Source organism: Sciurus vulgaris (genome assembly GCF_902686455.1).
Source record: "Sciurus vulgaris genome assembly, chromosome: 11".
NCBI lineage: Eukaryota > Metazoa > Chordata > Mammalia > Rodentia > Sciuridae > Sciurus > Sciurus vulgaris.
Window position 1 is genome coordinate 119469290 of NC_136472.1, and position 8831 is coordinate 119478120.

At 36.2% G+C, this 8831-nt stretch overlaps 1 pseudogene across 1 annotated transcript; it reads left to right on the forward strand.

Moving 5' to 3' along the window:
* Nucleotides 1-2638: 2638 nt before the first annotated feature.
* Nucleotides 2639-3672, forward strand: LOC306640365 (olfactory receptor 8G1-like; annotated as a pseudogene). Its single transcript has 2 exons — nucleotides 2639-2969; nucleotides 3071-3672. The product of its transcript is annotated as an olfactory receptor 8G1-like (transcript).
* The last annotated feature ends 5159 nt before the right edge of the window (nucleotides 3673-8831 follow it).

Sequence of the window (8831 nt, forward strand, 5' to 3'; positions counted from 1 at the left end):
AAAACAAAATCCGAAGTCTGTAAATATAACGTCACTTTTACCTAATCTGGGAGATAATGAACAAATGAAACAAATTATAAAATATTTAAAATTGAATATTATCTTAAATTGGATATATCAATGCTTAGAAGATGCAGCTAAAGTAGGTCTTAGAAGGAAATCTCTAACATAGGTAAACTAAAACAAACAAAAGTTAATGATTCAAGCTTCTACTTCAAGAACTTAGGAAAAATTAAATTCCAAGAGCTTAGGAAAATTGTATTAAAGAAATGTGTGAAGAATAAAATAAACTTATTTGAAAACATTCAGATAACAAGAAAATATATAACTCATAAAATCAGCAAATCCAAAGTGTACTTAAACTGATTTATAAAATTGGATAACTTCTAGAATTAACAATTAAGACCAGAATATCCACAACTTAACCACATTAAGAATGTAAGGACAGAAATCACTGAAGAATCTACAATTTAATTCAATAAATCATTACTAAGAACTAATGCAATGTAGCTGATCATTTGTAAAGTGGTCAAATAAATTGAAATGTCAATTTAGGAAAGTTGACCAAAGAAGAAAATCTTCTAGTGATTTTCATCACACAAATATAATCCATTGTTAAAAATTGTCATACAAAGCAAACTCCATATATAGATTGCTGCATTCATGAATATTTCCAAATATTTGAGGAAAATTTTTCAATGTATTACAAAAATAAGTGTTTTTGAGATTTGTATTATTTCATGTGTATGTAATTTATTCCTTTTTAAATACTGAGCAGTATTTCACTCTCTATATATGTGTATAGTCTTTCATCTAGGGTGTTATGTAAAAAGTTACTATGCACATTTGATACAAATCTCTGTATAGACCAATGTTTACATTTCTCTTAGAGTGAAACTAAGGTGCAGATATGTTGGATTATGCATTAAATGTATGTTCAAATTTATAATAAACTGCTAAGGAGTTTTCCAAGTGGTTGAGCAATTTCACATCATCACCAACATTTGGCATTGTCAGAGTTTTTTCCTCCCTTTCAAAATAGGTGTGTAAAAATATCTTATCTTCATTTCATTGATCAAAAATAACTAAACATATTTTTATGTGCTTATTGATTATTCACATATATTTTTGTAAGATATCTGCTCAGATATTTTGCTTATCTAAAGTATTTGGTTGTCTTCATATTATTACTTGTAAATATATTTTATATACTTTTATTAAAGCCCTTTGCTAGATTTATGTATTCATTTCACTGATTCATTTTCCCACTGATGTTTTTAAAATATATATTTGAATTTAGGAAGCTCAAATCAACTATTATTATGGTTTTGGCTTTTGTTTGTTTTGCTTTTGTTTTTATGTCTGTGTTTCTCTTTGTGTTTGTGTGTCATTTCTAAGAAATCTTTAATCATTCAAAGATCTCAAAGAATCACTTCGGTTTTTTTCTTCTAGATGTTTTAGTTTAGTCTTTCTGCTCATATCTATGACTTCTCTTCAGTATATTTTGTTGCACTATTGAGATATATATTTCATGTTTTTAATCATTCAGCTCTAATCTATTTGGGATTTTTCTTCGGTGTAGAGAAACATCAAATTTTATGTTCAAAGCTTAAGACCATGGAGATGCCACTTAAAACTTCATGTTTTCTTAGTGTATGTTTTGGCTTTGTACTTTACCCTGATTCGTAAAAGATCAGAGTTGAATGGAAAATGGAGCTGTGAAGACGTCTGTTTTGTGATTTAAAGGAGTAACTGTACTTTGTTTCCCAAAAATGTTTATAGGTTATAACATAATCATGATATATTGCACATTATCTGATAAAGTCTCTGCCAATTTGATTATAAAGGAGGTATCACATTTTTCACTATGCACTTATAAAATTAAGAAAAAAATGCATACATTACCTTCTCAAGGGTGTCAGTGAGTAAATGATTGTGTCTATGAACCCAGGCACTTTGACTTCAAGGCCCGGGCATTAACTACTACTGATTCTATTTCCCTCACATTTTGGTCCTGAGAACAAATGGGCCAAATGTGAGCCAACCCACCTAGCAGATTGCACAGTAGTTGATACAGATGTTGTATCATTTTAATAATATTTCACAAACCTAACAATTCGATGGAAATGCAGATTTCCTGAGAATTGTTTTAAAAATTAAAACAGTTGATGATGGTAATAATGTTACTTATCACTGGCAGAAACTAGTTTCAGGTTATTAAAAGCCTTGGGCAAGTCCTTCCCTCTCTAAGTTTTCACTCAGGAATTGGCGTCTATAAGACAATGGCATCTATAAGAATGTAGGTTTGCAAATCTCAACTTAGGGATATGGGTTTAAAGGCATTGAAATGTTCAAAATAAGAAAAACTTCAAAACAGATCAATGTTTCTAAAAGTGAGTAAATTGTTAAAGGAAGCCCAAATATACTTTTAAAAATAATTCTAAGTAAATATAAAATCAAGACAAAATTTCATCATGATTAATTGAGCCAGAGTAAATAACTATATTGAGGCAAAGGGGATAGTTAAACAAGAAACCATATATATGAGGAACTCTCATGGACAAGAAAAGGAATAACCAAGGAATAACCTCCAATAACCATATGTTTTCTCTTTCTTTTCAGAAGAAGAACAAAGGACATGGCAACAGGAAATCATTCCACAGTGACTGAGTTCATCCTGGCTGGACTCTCAGAGCAGCCAGAGTTCCAGCTGCCCCTCTTCCTCCTCTTCCTGGAAATCTATGTGCTCCCATTATTGGGGAACCTTGGTATGGTCATGCTGATTGGGCTCAGCTCTATCCTACATACTCCCATGTACTATCTCCTGAGCAGTCTGTCTATGATTGACCTGTGTCTTTCCACTGAGATCACCCCCAAAATGTTGGTGAACTTTGTGATGGAGGAGAACATCGTCTCCTATCCTGGATGCATGACTCAGCTCTACTTCTTCCTCATTTTTGCTGTTACCTGTTGGTTGGCTGCAATGACTTATGGCTGCTATGTTGCCATCTGTAGTCCTATGCTGAATGCATGACTCAGCTCTACTTCTTTGCAGCTTTTGCAATTGCAGAATGTCACTTGCTGGCTGCAATGGTTTATGACCGCTATGTTGCCATCTGTAGCCCCTTGCTTTACAATGTAACCATGTCTACTCAAGTGTGCTCCTGGATGGTAGTTGGGGTATATAGCATGGGCTTGATTTGTGCCACAGCTCACATAGTCTGCATGGTTAGACTACTTTTCTGTGATGCTATAATAAACCATTATACCTGTGATCTTTATCCCTTACTGGAGCTCTCGTGCTCCAGTACATTTATCAATGAGGTAGTAGGTCTGTGCACCAGTGCCTTCAATATCTTTGTTCCAGTCTTGACCATCCTTAGCTCCTACATCTTCATTATCACCAGCATCCTGTGCATTCACTCCACTGAGGGCAGAGCCAAAGCCTTCAGCACCTGCAGCTCCCACATCTCAGCTGTTGCTCTCTTCTTTGGATCTGCTGCGTTCATGTACCTGCAGCCATCGTCAGTCAGCTCCATGGACCAAGGGAAAGTGTCCTCTGTGGTTTACACCATCATTGTGCCCATGCTGAACCCCATGATCTACAACTTGAGGAATAAAGATGTCAATGTTGCCCTGAAGAAAATGCTGCACAGAAAAATGTTCCTGTGAACCGAAGTAATGAATGCATGATTTATTAGATCTAAGTTATTGACATCACAAGATATAAATTGATGTTATGAAATTTACTCCTTTGAAAATATTTTTCCTCTTGTGTTAGGATTTGTTGTTATTGTTGTTTGTTATTATGATCTTTTAATGGCATTTTCTCAGCATGATTTTATCTTATGTGTATCACAGAGGCAAAGATTAGAAGAAATGCTAATGAGGGCAAATATCCTTATAACCATTAGCACAAAATCCATCACCTTACAACTCTACTATACAATTAACAAAAACTCAGTTTTCAACAATAATGAAAATGCCATTTTCCCAAGGTGATTGTTATCCTCCTTTCTTCCATCCATATAAACTGCACAAAGCTTATAAATAGCCATAATTTCTAGCTTTGAGGCTTCCCTTTCTTCTATATGCCCTATTTGTCTTTCTAGTTTCTCTCTTACTTCAGACTTGAGCAATAATTTAAAACCTAAGTACAGACAGACATGTGTGTTTACGTTGTGCCCAACCAAATATTCCTGTAGGAATCTCCCTTTACTCATCCACTTTGGTCTTCCCTGCTTATTTTCCAAACTGCACAGTACTCTGTTCTCATCCAGTGTATATGGGCTCACTGCCACACTTCTAGGTCCTAGAACAGCTGAAGCCATCTCTTAATTCCTTGAGAATTTCATTATTTTTTTTTCTTTTATGAAATATTTCAAAGTAAACTGAAACAATGCCCTTCTATTAGCATCAATTATTGTCTAATTATTTCTTCATGGAATTGTCTGTGGTTTTAAAATCAATTTTTGCAGTTCAGGACCCTTATATTTAATTTTGGAGAATTCGTCAAGGGTTTGCCACATAATGGTGATGTTCCGACTTGTTGTACAGAAGCTTTAAAAGCTTTAGTCTTGACTTACTTCTGTGGTCAATCTCAGTGTAGGTGTGACAATGTATGAACACCTGATCTCCTAATTCATTAAAACCTGTGAATAGCCAAGAAGTCCCTAAAGCAGTACTTATTTTTCCTTGATTTTCAAGCATGTGACATAGAGGACTTAGAGAATAATAACTGTATTTGACACATGGTAGACCAATTCAGCAAATCTGAAGGCAGAGTGGTAATTGAAATCCAATAACCCAATCTGTATCACAGCCATTCTGCATACCCAGAGCAGAATATAGTTTATTCTATGTTACCATTGAGAAAACTATACCCTATGCAGACATTCAGTGAATTTAGTAATATGTAAAATATATTATAATAATGATACCACCATTTACCTGTGACAAGGTCTACTTCAAACACTAGAGAAGCATGCCAAGGCAAGCATATTAAGCAGGTTTTATTTAAAAGTAATAATACAGACTTCTCCGGGGAGGGAGAAGGGGGCCATGACTGATGTTCTAGAGTTCCTAGAAGTGAGCGAAATGAGCATGCCCTGCAACTCTGATTGATTAGGGTCTCCTTTGTTCTGGTCATTCCCTGCTTATCTCTCCTTCCTGCCTACGTGACTAGGCCCGGGAGTTGCTGGTGACATAGCAAAAAAGTAAAGTACTTCTGGATGTGGCAATATAGGTCACAACATTTAATCATACAATATTCTCTCTCTCTCTCTCTCTCTCTCTCTCTCTCTCTCTCTCTCTCTCTCTCTCTCTCTCTCTCTCTCTGTCTTTACCAACCTCATTGAAGCCAGAACTGAGGGAATCAGGTCAAATAGAGGAAAGGGAGGCCATGAAAGCCATCTGCTTCTGGAAGTTGGAGACTGCCCCTGGGAGAATGGATGTCTAGGATCCCCAGAGCCCATTGATTACCAAATCTACCTACCCTTGTCAAGGACTACAGGCAAGGAGCTGTTAATTAATGCCCCGGACCCTTACCTGCCTGAATTACTTTGGCCCTGCTATCTGTTGCTCACTTTTTTGCTATGTTTGATCATGTCATGGGCCATGCAGGCTATTTTACTATTCATGTTTTTACAGACTGTAAACTGTAACTTGTCCCAGACTTTAGTGGAAAGGCAGGCAGAGGAATGGCTTGTAGATCTATAGTCCACTGAGAACTCTAATCGTGTGTCACATGTTACTTTTTTCATGCCAAGTAGGTTGGCCTACTTGCCTGAGCAGATGCTAAATTGACTATAGACTGAAGCTGAGATAGGAGGACCCTACTGTCAATCTATTTCCTCCACTTGAAACTGAACTCAATGATTTTCCTGACTTATTTTCAGGGTTTGGGCTATAGCTCAATTGGTAGAGTGTTTGTCTCGCATGCACAAGGCCCTAGGTTCAATTTCCAGCACCACAAAAACAAAAACAAAAACAAAAAAAAAAAATTGACTTGTTTTCTGTGACTAGCATACTCCAGGATAGCAGGGGAATAATGTACCAGATTTTGTCTTAGAAAAATGTACCTCTCTCGAGAGGAAGGCAGCCCAGCCCAGGTGGTAGCTGTAAATTGAGGGGAACCTCTAGGAGGGAACTGACCAGCGAGACCTCCCCATTGGGTGAGTCTTCCCTGCTGGGTGAGGTTTCCCCACAAGGATGGTAAAACCAGAGACTCAGGCCCAAACAGGCCTTGCCTCAGCCCACAGCCTAGGTCCCCTTTGGATGACCATTGGTCAACAAGTGCAGGCACCTCTGCCCACTAACAGGGATTATACCCCACCTGAAGGCCACCACTCCTAGAGAGGCAGCTTCCTTGTGGAGCACCGCATTATCAGCTTCCTCCAAGACTTCAGCCTACTGAAGGCTAAGGGGGGATATATAGAGAAATCTTCAGGGACATTGTAAGTCAATAGAGGAAATCTGCAATATCTCAGCAGTCCACTGATACCTGAACAATATGAGAAAACAAGGAAAGAAAATGCTGCAAACAAATCTAGATGTTACATCAATAAAACCCAATGACAGCATGGCAGAAGAAATGACAGAAAAGGAGTTCAGAATGTACATAATTAAGATGATCAGAGAAGCAAACGAGGAGATGAAAGAGCAAATGCAAGCATTGAATGATGAGATGAAAGAGCAAATGCAAGCATTGATTGATCGCACCAATCGACAGTTAAAAGAGCAAATACAGGAAGCAAAAGATCATTTCAATAAAGAGTTAGAGATATTGAAAAAAAACCAAACAGAAATCCTTGACATGAAGGAAACAATAAACCAAATTAAGAACTCCATAGAAAGCATATCCAATAGGATAGAACACCTGGAAGACAGAACCTCAGACATTGAAGACAAAATATTTAACCTTGAAAACAAAGCTGAACAAACAGAGAAGATGGTAAGAAATCATGAACAGAATCTACAAGAACTATGGGATATCATGAAAAGGCCAAATTTAAGAATTATTGGGATTGAGGAAGGGCTAGAGAAACAAACCAAAGGAATGAAAAATTTATTCAATGAAATAATATCAGAAAATTTCCCAAATCTGAAGAATGAAATGGAAAATCAAGTTCAAGAGGCTTATAGGACTCCAAATATACAAAATTACAACAGACCCACACCAAGGCACATTATAATGAAAATACCTAACATACAAAATAAAGACAGAATTTTAAAGGCTGTGAGAGAAAAGAACCAAATTACGTTCAGGGGGAAACCAATACGGATATCAGCAGATTTTTCAATCCAGACCCTACAAGCTAGAAGGGCCTGGAACAACATTTTTCAAGCCCTGAAAGAAAATGGATGCCAACCAAGAATCTTATACCCAGCAAAACTTACCTTCAAATTTGACGATGAAATAAAATCCTTCCATGATAAACAAAAGCTAAAAGAATTTACAAAAAGAAAGCCAGCATTACAGAACATTCTCAGCAAAATATTCCATGAGGAAGAGATGAAAAACAAAGAAGCAAATCAGCAAAGGGAGGAATTATCCTAAAGGAATTGTCAAATAAAGGAGGAAACAAGTTGTGTCAAACAAATAAATAAATAAAATTTTAAAAATGAACCAAATGACCGGGAAACCAAATCATATCTCTATAATAACCCTGAATGTTAATGGCCTGAATTCATCAATCAAAAGACATAGGCTGGCAGATTGGATTAAAAAGAAAGATCCAGCAATATGTTGCCTGCAAGAGACTCACCTCATAGAAAAAGATACCCATAGACTAAAGGTGAAAGGATGGGGAAAAACATACCATGCACATGGACTCAGCAAAAAAGCTGGAGTATCCATCCTCATTTCCGATAATGTGGACTTCAAGCCAAAGTTAGTCAGAAGGGATAAAGAAGGTCATTTCATACGGCTTAAGGGAAGCATAAATCAGCAAGATATAACAATCATAAACATCTACGCCCCAAACAGTGGCTCCTCCATGTATGTCAAACAAATCCTTCTCAATTTCAGAAACCAAATAGACCATAACACAATAATACTAGGTGATTTTAACACGCCTCTCTCACCACTGGACAGATCTTCCAGACAAAAATTGAACAAAGAAACCATAGATCTCAATAACACAATCAATAATTTAGACTTAACGGACATTTATAGAATATACCATCCAACCAAGAGCGAATACACTTTCTTCTCAGCAGCACATGGATCCTTCTCTAAAATAGACCATATATTATGCCACAAAGCTAATGTTAGCAAATACAAGAGGATAGAGACACTACCATGTATTCTTTCAGGTCATAATGGATTGAAGTTAGAAATAAATGAAACAGTAAAACACAGAAACTATTCCAACATCTGGAGATTAAACAATATGCTATTATATGATGGAATGGATAACAGAAGATATTAGGAAGGAAATTAAAAAATTCTTAGAGGTAAATGAGAACAAAGAAACATCATATCAATATCTCTGGAACACTATGAAAGCAGTACTTAGAGGGAAATTTATTTCATGGAGCGCATTTAATAAAAGAAGTAAAACTCAACAAATAAACGACCTAACACTACAGCTCAAAGCCCTAGAAAAAGAAGAACAGAACAGCACCAAAAGTAGTAGAAGACAGGAAATAGTTAAACTCAGAGCTGAAATCAATGAAATTGAAACAAAAGAAACAATACAAAAAATTGACAAAATAAATAGTTGGTTCTTAGAAAAAATAAACAAAATTGATAAACCTTTAGCCACACTAACAAAGAGAAGACGAGAGAAAACCCAAATCACTAAAATTCGGAATGAACAAGGAAATAT